The sequence below is a fragment of the Oncorhynchus clarkii genome, chromosome 19 (assembly GCF_045791955.1).
Source record: "Oncorhynchus clarkii lewisi isolate Uvic-CL-2024 chromosome 19, UVic_Ocla_1.0, whole genome shotgun sequence".
NCBI classification, from domain to species: domain Eukaryota; kingdom Metazoa; phylum Chordata; class Actinopteri; order Salmoniformes; family Salmonidae; genus Oncorhynchus; species Oncorhynchus clarkii.
The window spans coordinates 39782733-39796188 of NC_092165.1; the positions used below are offsets into that span (position 1 = coordinate 39782733).

Consider the following 13456-nt stretch of genomic DNA (forward strand, 5'->3'; position numbering starts at 1 on the left):
GCATTTGGCTGTTTACACATCTCATAGCGGAACATGCTCACCCAGGTAGCCTTTTGGGGTGTAGTATGAGGCAGTCTGAGATGGAACCTTCGTCATCGCAGAGTGTGCCAGGCGTTCTGTACCTTCTCACGAAGTTTAGGAGATCGAATTATGGGTTTGGGTGGGAAATATGCTTGAAAGTGCAAATCTGGTAATGGAGTCTACTTCGTATTAGTGGGTACAAAATAGAAGAGATTTGTGTAAAATAAAATTCATAACTGTTTATTTTCGACTATGAAATCTAGGTCTACATAAAATTGAAATGAGTCTCTCAGAGAAACAGAACAGACCAAGAAAACAACAGGCACTCTATGGCCTAGACATAGGCCTATTTATTAGGCTACACACATTGGCAGGGTACAGTCCTTTAAGTTTTACATTCTTAAAGCTTGGAACAACATACTGGGAAAAATAGTTGCATAGCTATATCACAAATGTTAAACTGAAAGTTTCTGAATATTCTAACAGTAATACCTTTTTGGTGTCTCCATAACATTCTTAACTGAAAATGTTAGCTCCCCTGAAGATAAACAAGTCCTGGTATAGGCCTAAATTTCAAAAATAGCCCTAATTGTTTGTTTACAAAGGCAGCCTGGCTGGGATACAATGTGTCACTCACAGCCTAAGCTTGTTTAGTTTATTAGGATCCCCCATTAGCTACTACACCTGCAGCAGCTACTCTTCCTGGGGTCCACACATTTTTTTTTTTTACAAATACAGAACAGTTGTAGACAAGAACATAAGATTCAATTTACACTCTATTCATATGAATATTGTTATATACAGTACAGTTACATTAGATGATATTTAGAAAGAGGAGAGGTGCTGTGATACAATATTTTTTTTTAATCTATTTTTTAAAGCTAAACTTGCTTTTTGCCAGAGCAACCTCTGGTGACAGAGCATTCCACAATGACATAACTATATACATAACTGAGCAACGTATTACATCTGGTTTTGGTTTGGGTACTGTGAAGATAGCCATAGTGGCGTGTCTGATGGGTTATGTATGCATTTCTGTTTGACGTTTATGCCAATAGATTATCGAGTGGTTAGGCATTTTTAACATACACATTTTCTTAAAAAGACTAGAAGAGAAGTAGTCAATTTCTCCTCAACTCTCAACCATGAAAGACTATCATGCATGTTGTTAGTTCCATGTGTGCAGTTAAGGGCAAGGCGTGCTGCTTTGTTTTGGGCCAGCTGCAACTTTGCTAGGTCTTTCTTTGATGCACCTCAATATGTTACCGGACAGTAATCAAGATGCAACAAGATCAGAGCCTGAACAACTAGTACAGTTGATCTGTCTGTAAAAAACACAGAACATTGGGGCTCCTGAGTGGTGCAGTGGTCTAAGGCGTCACCACAGACACGCTGGTTCGACTCCAGACTGTATCACAACCGGCCGTGATTGGGAGTCCCATAGGGCGGTGCACAATTGGCCCAGCGTCATCTGGGTTTCGCCCAGATAGGCTGTCATTGTAAATAAGGATTTGTTCTTAACTGACTTGCCTAGTTAAATTTAAAAAATAAGACATACTTTTGGTCATGTAGTGTATGTGGACACCTGCTCATCGAACATCTCATTCCAGAATCATGGGCATTAATATGGAGTTGGTCCCCCCTTTGCTGCTATAACAGCCTCCACTCTTCTGGGAAGGCTTTCCACTAGATGTTGGAACAATGCTGCTGGGACTCGCTTCCATTCAGCTACAAGAGCATTAGTGAGGATGGACACTGATGTCGGCATTCCAATTCATACCAAAGGTGTTTGATGGGGTTGAGGTCAGGGCTCTGTGCAGGCTAGTCAAGTTCTTCCACACCAATCTCGACAAACCATTTCTTTTTGGACATCGCTTTGTGCACAGGGGCATTGTCATGCTGAAACAGGAAAGGGCCTTCCCCAAACTGTTGCCACAAAGTTGGAAGCACAGAATCATCTAGAATGTCATTGCATGCTGTAGCGTTAAGATTTTCCTTCACTGGAACTAAGGGGCCTGAACCATGAAAAACAGCCCTAGACCATTAGTCCTCTGCCAAACTTTACAGTTGGCACTATACATTGGGGCAGGTAGCGTTCTCCTGGCATCCGCCAAACCCAGATTCGTCTGTCAGATGATGAAGCGTGATTCATCACTCCAGAGAACGCATTTCCACTGCTCCAGTCCAATGGCTGCGAGCTTTACACCACTCCAGCCAATGCTTGGCATTGCACATGGCGATGTTAGGCTTGTGTGCGGCTGCTTGGCCATAGAAACCCATTTTATGAAGCTCCCGACGAACATTTCTTGTTCTGACGTTGCTTCCAGCGGAACTCAGTAGTCAGTGTTGCAACTGAGGACAGATTATTTTTTTCACGCTACGTGCTTCAGCACTTGGCGGTCCCGTTCTGTGAGCTTGTGTGGCCTACCACTTCACGGCTGAGTGGTTGTTTTTATTTATTTATTTAACTAGGCAAGTCCGTTAAGAACAAATTCTTATTTACAATGACGGCCTACCCTGGCCAAACCCTAACTCGGGCGACGCTGGGCCAAATGTGCACCGCCCTATGGGACTCTCAATCATGGCCGGTTGTGATACGGCCTGGAATCGAACCAGGGACTGTAGTGACACCTCTAGCACTGAGATGCAGTGCCTTAGACTGTTGTTGCTCCTAGACGTTTCCACTTCACAATAACAAACACCTTTTCTAAGGAGGATGGGAGCCACCCTAATCATTTGGGTTCTTGGATCCTTTCACAACATTTAGTAAACTTTTGGGAAAAAATGTGTGTTTGACCAGATACAATGATATTTTACAGTGAACAGACTTTCAGCTTGCTTATAGGAAGGACAAGCACAGCACTTATACAGACTGATTGGCTGAGCGAAATTGATGATAAAAAGATTGTGGGGGCTGTTTTGTTAGACTTCAGTGCAGCTTTTGACATTATTGATCACAGTCTGATGCTGGGAAAACGTATGTGTAATGGCTTTACACCCCCTGCTATATTGTAGATAAAAAGTTACCTGTCTAACAGAACACAGAGGGTTTTCTTTAATGGAAGCCTCTCCAACATAATCCAGGTAGAATCAGGAATTCCCCAGGGAAGCTGTCTATGAGTAAAGCCAGTGTATCTATGTATACGGATGACGCAACACTATACACGTCAGCTACTACAGCGACTGAAATGACTGCAATACTCAACAAAGAGTTGCAGTTAGTTTCAGCAAGGAACAAGTTAGTCCTAAATATTTCTAAAACTAAAAGCATTGTATTTGGGACAAATCATTCACTAAATCCTAAACCTCAACTAAATCTTGTAATAAATAATGTGGGAATTCAGCAAGTGGAGGTGACTAAACTGCTTGGAGAAACCCTGGATTGTTAACTGTCATGTTCAAAACATATTGATACAACAGTAGCTAAGATGGGAAGAAGTCTGTCCATAATAAAGCGCTGCTCTACCTTCTTAACAGCACTATCAAAAAGGAAGGTCCTAAGGGCCTCTGAGACTCTGGGTTCGAGCCCAGGCTCTGTCGCAGCCGGCCGTGACCAGGAGGTCCATGGGGCGACGCACAATTGGCCTAGCGTCGTCTGGGTTAGGGAGGGTTTGGCCGGTAGGGATATCCTTGTTTCATCGCGCACTAGCGACTCCTGTGCTACTAACAACTGGATACCACGAAATTGGGGAGAAAACATTTTTGCAATTGGCTCAGAACAGGGCAGCACGGCTGGCCCTTAGATGTACACAGAGCGCTAACATTAATAATATGCATGTCAATCTCTCTTGGCTCAAAGTGGAGGAGCGATTGACTTCATCACTACTTGTATATGAGAGGTATTGACATGTTGAATGCACCGAGCTGTCTGTTTGAACCCCATGCATACCCCACAAGACATGCCACAAGAGGTCTCTTCACAAGTCCAGAACAGATTATGGAAGGCGCACAGTACAACATAGAGCCATGACTACATGTACATGACTACATGGAACTCTATTCCACATCAAGTAACTGATGCAAGCAGTAAAATTTGATTTACAATACAGGTCCTGCCTTGGCAGCAGCTAATGGGGATCCACTATTAATACAAATGCAAACAGCACATACAATTGACCGGGGCAGCTCAACAGTGCAGAAATTTGACTAAATGACTTGTTGGAAAGGTGGCTGTGACTGTGCCACGTTGAAAGTCGCTGAGATCTTCAGTAAGGTCATTCTCCTACCAGTGTTTGTCTATGGAGATTGCATGCTCAGTTTTATACACCTGTCAGCAACGGGTGTGACTGAAATAGCCGATTCCACTAATTTGAAGGGGTGTTCACATACTTTTGTGTATATACAGTTGAAGTCGGAAGTTTACATACACCTTAGCCAAATACATTTAAATTCAGTTTCACAATTCCTGACATTTAATCCTAGTAAAAATTCCCTGTCTTAGGTCAGTTATCACCACTTTATTTTAAGAAAGAGAGAATGATTTATTTCAGCTTTTATTTATTTCATTACATTCCCTGTGGGTCAGAAGTATACATTCACTCAATTAGTATATGGTAGCATTACCTTTAAATAGTTTAACTTGGGTCAAACGTTTTGGGTAGCCTTCCACAAGCTTCCCACAATAAGTTGGGTGAATTTTGGCCCATTCCTCCTGACAGAGCTGGTGTAACTGAGTCAGGTTTGTAGGCCTCCTTGCTTGCACACGCTTTTTCAGTTCTGCCCACAAATGTTCTATAGGTTTGAGTTCAGGGCTTTGTGATGGCCACTCCAATACCTTGACTTTGTTGTCCTTAAGCCATTTTGCCACGACTTTGGAAGTATGCTTGGGGTCATTGTCCATTTGGAAGACCCATTTGCGACCAAGCTTTAACTTCCTGACTGATGTCTTGAGATGTTGCTTCAATATATCCCCATAATTTTCTTCCCTCATGACACCATCTATTTTGTGCACCAGACCCTCCTGCAGCAAAGCACCCCCACAACATGATGATGCCACCCTGTGCTTCACAGTTGGGATGGTGCTCTTCGGCGTGCAAGCCTCCCCCTTTTTCCTCCAAACATAATGATGGTCATTATGGCCAAACAGTTCTATTTTTGTTTCATCAGACCAGAGGACATTTCTCCAAAAAGTACGATCTTTATCCCCATATGCAGTTGCAAACTGTCTGGCTTTTTTAATGGCGGTTTTGGAGCAGTGGCTTCTTCCTTGCTGAGCGGCCTTTCAGGTTATGTCGATATAGGACTCGTTTTACTGTGGATATAAATACTTTTGTAACCGTTTCCTCCAGCATCTTCACAAGATCCTTTGCTGTTGTTCTGGGATTGATTTGCACTTTTCGCACCAGAGTACGTATGACGGCTGCGTGGTCCCATGGTGTTTGTACTTGCATACTATTGTTTGAACAGATGAACGTGGTACCTTCAGGCGTTTGTACATTTCTCCTGAAGATGAACCAGACTTGTGGAGGTCTACAATTTCTTCTGAGGTCTTGGCTGATTTCTTTAGATTTCCCATGATGTCAAGCAAAAAGGCACTGAGTTTGAAGGTAGGCTATGAAATACATCCACAGGTACAACTCCAATTAAATCAAATGATGTCAATTAGCCTAACAGAAGCTTCTAAAGCCATTGTAACGGCGTTCTTCGTTTGTTGAAGGAGAGGACCGAAATGCAGCGTGGTGGTTACTCATGTTCTTTAATGAAATAAATGACGATACATGAAATAACTAAATGAATACGAAAACAACAAACGGAACGTGAAACCTAATACAGCCTATCTGGTGAACACTACACAAAGACAGGAACAATCACCCACAAACAAACAGTGAAACCCAGGCTACCTAAGTATGATTCTCAATCAGAGACAACTAATGACACCTGCCTCTGATTGAGAACCATACTAGGCCGAAAACATAGAACTGCCCCAAAACATAGAAAAACAAACATAGACTGCCCACCCAACTCACGCCCTGACCATACTAAATAAATGCAAAACAAAGGAAATAGAGGTCAGAACGTGACAGTACCCCCCCCCAAAGGTGCGGACTCCGGCCGCAAAACCTTGACCTATAGGGGAGGGTCTGGGTGGGCGTCTGTCCGCGGTGGCGGCTCTGGCGCGGGACGCGGACCCCACTTCGCCATTGTCTTAGTCCGCCTTATTGTCCGCCTCCGTGGCTTACTCACCATGCCCACCCCTCTCAATGACCCCACTGGACAGAGGGGCTGCTTGGGACAGAGGGGCAGCTCGGGACAGAGGTGAAGCAGCTGCTCGGGACAGAGGGGCGGCAGCTGCTCGGGACAGAGGGGCGGCAGCAGCTCGGGACAGAGGGGCGGCAGCAGCTCGGGACAGAGGGGCGGCAGCAGCTCGGGACAGAGGGGCAGCTGCTCGGGACAGAGGGGCAGCTGCTCCGGGCGGAGGGGCTCTAGCGGCCCCTGGCTGACTGGCGGCACTGGCGGCCCCTGGCTGACTGGCGGCCCCTGGCTGACTGGCGGCACTGGCGGCCCCTGGTTGACTGGCGGCACTGGCGGCCCCTGGCTGACTGGCGGCACTGGCGGCCCCTGGCTGACGGGCGGCACTGGCGGCCCCTGGTTGACTGGCGGCACTGGCGGCCCCTGGCTGACTGGCGGCCCCTGGCTGACGGGCGGCACTGGCGGCCCCTGGCTGACGGGCGGCACTGGCGGCCCCTGGCAGACGGGCGGCACTGGCGGCGCCGGGCAGACGGGCGGCACTGGCGGCGCCGGGCAGACGGGCGGCACTGGCGGCGCCGGGCAGACGGGCGGCACTGGCGGCGCTGGGCAGACGGGCGGCACTGGCGGCGCTGGGCAGACGGGCGGCGCTGGCGGCGTTGGGCAGACGGGCGGCACTGGCGGCGCTGGGCAGACGGGCGGCACTGGCGGCGCTGGGCAGACGGGCGGCGCTGGCGGCGTTGGGCAGACGGGCGGCGCTGGCGCTGGGCAGACGGGAAGCTCAGATGGCGCTGGGCAGACGGGAAGCTCCGGCAACGCTGGGCTGAGTAGCTCTCCTAGCGCCGAACAGGCGGGAGACTCCAGCAGCGCTGGAGAGGAGGAAGGCTCTGGTAGCGCCGGAGAGGCGGGAGGCTCCGGCAGAGGCGCCGGACAGGCGGGAGGCTCCGGACAGGCGGGAGGCTCCGGCAGAGGCGCCGGACAGGCGGGAGGCTCCGGCAGTGCTGGACAGGCGAGGCGCACTGTAGGCCTGATGCGTGGTGCTGGCACTGGTGGTACTGGGCCGAGGACACGCACAGGAAGCCTTGTGCGGGGAGCTGCTACCGGAGGGCTGGGGTGTGGAGGTGGTACTGGAAAGACCGGACCGTGCAGGCGCACTGGAGCTCTTGAGCACCGAGCCTGCCCAACCTTACCTGGTTGAATGCTCACGGTCGCCCTGCCAGTGCGGCGTGGTGGAATAGCCCGCACTGGGCTATGCAGGCGAACCGGAGACACCGAGCGCAAGGCTGGTGCCATGTAAGCCGGCCCAAGGAGACGCACTGGGGACCAGCTGCGTAGAGCCGGCTTCATGGCATCAGGCTCGACGCTCAATCTAGCCCGGCCGACACGCGGAGCTGGAATATACCGCACCGGGCTATGCACCCGCACTGGAGACACCGTGCGCACCACTGCATAACACGGTGCCTGTCCGGTCTCTCTAGCCCCCCGGTAAGCACAGGGAGTCTGCCCAGGTCTCCTACCTGGCGTAGCCATACTCCCTGTTAGCCCCCCCCCAAGAAATTTTTGGGGCTGCCTCTCGGGCTTCCTTCCGCGCCGCCGTGCCTGCTTCGCCAACTCCATTCTCTGATAACCTTCCGCGCACTGCTCCATCGAATCCCAGGCGGGCTCCGGCACTCTCCCTGGGTCGGCCGCCCACCTGTCGATCTCCTCCCAAGTAGTATACTCCATGCCATTGCTGTCCATAACGTCCTCCTTTCGCTGCTGCCTGTTAACACGCTGCTCGGTCCGAGTGTGGTGGGTGATTCTGTAACGGCGTTCTTCGTTTGTTGAAGGAGAGGACCGAAATGCAGCGTGGTGGTTACTCATGTTCTTTAATGAAATAAATGACGATACATGAAATAACTAAATGAATACGAAAACAACAAACGGAACGTGAAACCTAATACAGCCTATCTGGTGAACACTACACAAAGACAGGAACAATCACCCACAAACAAACAGTGAAACCCAGGCTACCTAAGTATGATTCTCAATCAGAGACAACTAATGACACCTGCCTCTGATTTAGAACCATACTAGGCCGAAAACATAGAACTGCCCCAAAACATAGAAAAACAAACATAGACTGCCCACCCAACTCACGCCCTGACCATACTAAATAAATGCAAAACAAAGGAAATAGAGGTCAGAACGTGACAGCCATGACATAATTTTCTTAGTGTATGGAAACTTCTGACCCACTGGAATTGTGATGCAGTGAATTATAAGTGAAATAATCTGTCTATAAACTATTGTTGGAAAAATGACTTACCATGCACAAAGTAGATGTCCTAAATGTTTTGCCAAAACAATTTTTTGTTAACAAGAAATTTGAGGTGTGTTTGAAAAACGAGTTTTAATGACTCCAACCTAAGTGTATTTAAACTAGCGACTTCAACTGTAGTGTACCTCTCCCCACCTTCACAACAACTTGACTATGATAACTGACCATCCAATGTTACTCCAAAGGGTCCAGCTTCTTCAACTTGTTCAATGTTCACACACTTTATGCACAACTCCAGTTGATGTTTAGGTCTAAGATAATGCTTTGTACCAAATACAATGCTTTTGGTTTTAGATGTAATTAAGACCAGTTTGTTAATTATCACTTAATGTTTACATATCTGTCATTACTGATCTCATACAGTGGGGCAAAAAAAGTATTTAGTCAGCCACCAATTGTGCAAGTTCTCCCACTTAAAAATATGAGAGAGGCCTGTAATTTTCATCATAGGTACACTTCAACTATGACAGACAAAATGAGAAAAGAAAATCCTGAAAATCACATTGTAGGATTTTTAATGAATTTATTTGCACATTATGGTGGAAAATAAGTATTTGGTCACCTACAAACAAGCAAGATTTCTGGCTTTCACAGACCTGTAACTTCTTCTTTAAGAGGCTCCTCTGTCCTCCACTCGTTACCTGTATTAATGGCACCTGTTTGAACTTGTTATCAGTATAAAAGACACCTGTCCACAACCTCAAACAGTCACACTCCAAACTCCACTATGGCCAAGACCAAAGAGCTGTCAAAGGACACCAGAAACAAAATTGTAGACCTGCACCAGGCTGGGAAGACTGAATCTGCAATAGGTAAGCAGCTTGGTTTGAAGAAATCAACTGTGGGAGCAATTATTAGGAAATGGAAGACATACAAGACCACTGATAATCTCCCTCGATCTGGGGCTCCACGCAAGATTTCACCCGGTGGGGTCAAAATGATCCCAGAACCACACGGGGGGACCTAGTGAATGATCTGCAGAAAGCTGGGACCAAAGTAACAAAGCCTACCATCAGTAACACACTGCGCCGTCAGGGACTCAAATCCTGCAGTGCCAGACGTGTCCCCCTGCTTAAGCCAATACATGTCCAGGCCCGTCTGAAGTTTGCTAGAGAGCATTTGGATGATCCAGAAGAAGATTGGGAGAATGTCATATGGTCAGATGAAACCAAAATATAACTTTTTGGAAAAAACTCAACTCGTCGTGTTTGGAGGACAACGAATGCTGAGTTGCATCCAAAGAACACCATACCTACTGTGAAGCATGGGGGTGGAAACATCATGCGTTGGGGCTGTTTTTCTGCAAAGGGACCAGGATGACTGATCCGTGTAAAGGAAAGAATGAATGGGTCCATGTATCGTGAGATTTTGAGTGAAAACCTCCTTCCATCAGCAAGGGCATTGAAGATGAAACGTGGCTGGGCCTTTCAGCATGACAATGATCCCAAACACACCGCCCCAGGCAACGAAGGAGTGGCTTCGTAAGAAGCATTTCAAGGTCCTGGAGTGGCCTAGCCAGTCTCCAGATCTCAACCCCATAGCAAATCTTTGGAGGGAGTTGAAAGTCCGTGTTGCCCAGCAACAGCCCCAAAACATCACTGCTCTAGAGGAGATCTGCATGAAGGAATGGGCCAAAATATGTGTGAAAACCTTTTGAAGACTTACAGAAAACGTTTGACCTCTGTCATTGCCAACAAAGCGTATATAACAAAGTATTGAGATAAACTTTTGTTATTGACCAAATACTTATTTTCCACCATAATTTGGAAATAAATGTATTAAAAATCCTACAATGTGATTTTCTGGATTTTTTTCTCATTTTGTCTGTTATAGTTGAAGTGTACCTATGATGAAAATTACAGGCCTCTCATCTTTTTAAGTGGGAGAACTTGCACAATTGGTGGCTGACTAAATACTTGTTTGCCCCACTGTATGTATGTATATACTGTTTTCTATACTATTCTACGGTATCTCATTCACTTAATAATGTTTACATATCTTGCATTACTCGTCTCATATGTATATACTATATTCTATACCGTAGTCCATTCCGGTCTGACATTGCTCGTCCATAAGTATATAGTCTTAATTTATTCATACTTAGATTTGTGTGTATTGGGTATATGTTCTGTAATTTGTTAGATATTACTGCACTGTTGTAGCTAGAAGCACAGGAATTTCGCTACACACGCAATAACATCTGCTAATCGCGTGTATGTGACCAAAAACATTTGTTTTGACTGTAACTCCTGGCTAAGAGTCTCAGTGAGCTCACTGGCTTTAGGTGCTGATGTGTAGAGTGTGCATAGTCATTTTAGCTTATTGAAAGACAAGTGGCAAATAATTTGTAAAAATAGAGAAGAGTAACTGCCCTAGGCAACTGCCCAGAGGGATACCGCACTATACATATCTGTTAGAGAATCTTCCATTGAAGAATACTTTAAATTCTATTGGATAATTAACTCTCCAACCATGTTATGTTAGATGGTGTAAAGCCATAGCAAGTGAGTTTTTTCAATTACAAATTATGATCAATAACATCAAAGGCTGCACTGAAATCTAACAATACAGCTTCAACTATCATCTTATTATCCATTTATTTTAGTCAATCATCAGTCATCTGAGTCAGTGCAGTACAAGTTGAGTGCCCTTCCCTATACGCATGCTGAACGTCAGTTGTGAACTTGTCCTTCGAAAAATAATATTGTATTTGTTCAACCACAATTTTCTCCGTCATTTTACTAAGCGGGAGCAAACTGATTGGGCAGCTGTTATAGTCAAGCACACTTTGCTGGCTCTTTTTATGCAGAGGAATTACTTTAGCTTCCTAGCTTCCTTCCGTGCCTATCGACACCCATTCCTTTAGACTTTGATTAAAGACATAGCAAATAGGGGTGGCAATACAGTCTGCTACCTTTCTTAATAGTTTCCCATCTAGGTCACTGGTGTAACGCAGTTTTTCTGGACCCCCGCAAGGTCGGAGTGATACTGGGCATGATAGATTGCCAGAGCTGATTTCTATGAGAAAAGAGATTTCCTCTTTCTCATCTGGGTTGTGGATCAATCTAACATTTGCATAACAGGCCTAGTCTAGAGGTCGACCGATTAATCGGAATGGCCGATTTAATTAGGGCCGATTTTCAAGTTTTCATAACAATTGGAAATCTATATTTTTGGACACCGATTTTGCCTATTTTTTTAATTTATTTTTTACACCTTTTATTTAATCTTTATTTAACTAGGCAAGTCAGTTAAGAACACCTTCTTATTTACAATGACGGCCTAGGAACGGTGGGATTTTCACCTTGTCAGCTGTGTGCACTCCACAAGGAGACTGCCTGTTACTCGAATGCAGTAAGCCAGAGTAAGTTGCTAGCTAGCATTAAATTTATGTTATAAAAAACTATCAATCAATCATAATCACTAGTTAACTACACATGGTTGATGATATTCCTAGATATTATCTAGCGTGTCATGCGTTGCATATAATCTGACTGAGCATACAAGTATCTAAGTATCTGATTGAGCGGTGGTAGGCAGAAGCAGGCGCATAAACATTCATTCAAAAAGCACTTTCGTGCATTTTGCCAGCAGCTCTTCGTTGTGCGTCAAACATTGCGCTGTTTATGACTTCAAGCCAACTCCCGAGATGAGGCTGGTGTAACCGAAGTGAAATGGCTGGCTAGTTAGCACGCGCTAATAGCGTTTCAAACGTCACTCGCTCGCTCTGAGCCTTGGAGTGATTGTTTCCCTTGCTCTGCATGGGTAACGCTGCTTCGAGGGTGGCTGTTGTCGTTGTGTTCCTGGTTCGAGCCCAGGGAGGAGCGAGGAGAGGGATGGATGCTATACTGTTACACTGGCAATACTAAAGTGCCTATAAGAACATCCAATTGTCATAGGTTAATGAAATACAAATGGTATAGAGAGAAATAGCCCTATAATTTCTATAATAACTACAACCTAAAACTTCTTACCTGGGAATATTGAAGACTCATGTTAAAAGGAAGCACCAGCTTTCATATGTTCTCATGTTCTGAGCAAGGAACTTAAACGTTAGCTTTCTTACATGGCAAATATTGCACTTTTACTTTCTTCTCCAACACTTTGTTTTTGCATTATTTAAACCAAATTGAACATGTTTCATTATTTATTTGAGGCTAAATCGATTTTATTGTTGTATTATATTAAGTTAAAGTAAGTGTTCATTCAGTATTGTTGTAATTGTCATTATTACAAATAAATTTTAAAAAATGGCCGATTTAATCGGTATCGGTATCGGCGTTGAAAAATCATAATCGGTCGACCTCTAGCCTAGTCCCTAAACATAAACTTAGTTGTGAGTTTATTTAAAGTTCAGGCTATTTGTAGCCATGGAATCTCACATGTAAGCCAATGAATTTAGTAAGGTTTGCTAGCACTGATTAAGCAGAGTGCTGTAGAACCTCAAAGCAGTGTTTTTGTGGGAGCATCATTCACGCTTCATCTCTAAATCCGTCACCCTCTTCAGCAGAGCTCAGCTCATACTGCTATTTTTAATCCTGGAAAAACAGAGCTCACCATCCGCTTGTAGAGGAGGGAACTGGAGTCCTGCTCTTTCATTCACCGTCCCTCTGAAATATTCATAAGATGGTGTTTAAAATCCATGACTAGCTTGCTCTCTTCTTAACCCAGGCCTTTTCTTTAGCTCTTTCAGCCCTGTCAGTCTTTTAAGATGAATGTTTTTTGCTACATTAACAGAGGCATCTAGGCTATTTTAAGCCTGTAATCTGATTTTAATGCAGTCTGTTAGTAAGTGTGGTATTGAATATCAGTCTTTACAAAAACATTGTGGTGTTTTTGTTGTTCAGAAACTGAAGTTGTCTTCTAAACATGGCTACAGTTCAGACAGCCTGCCAGATGATTTTCCCTTACGGCAAGATAAAAGGTGTG

The 13456-nt window shown here is 45.4% G+C and overlaps 1 protein-coding gene across 1 annotated transcript in view; it reads left to right on the forward strand.

Annotated features, from left to right (window-relative positions):
* LOC139375187 (reticulon-1-A-like) overlaps window positions 1–13456 on the forward strand; it is a 52595-nt gene that overhangs the window by 559 nt on the left and 38580 nt on the right. The gene's annotated exons all lie outside the window — the stretch shown is intronic.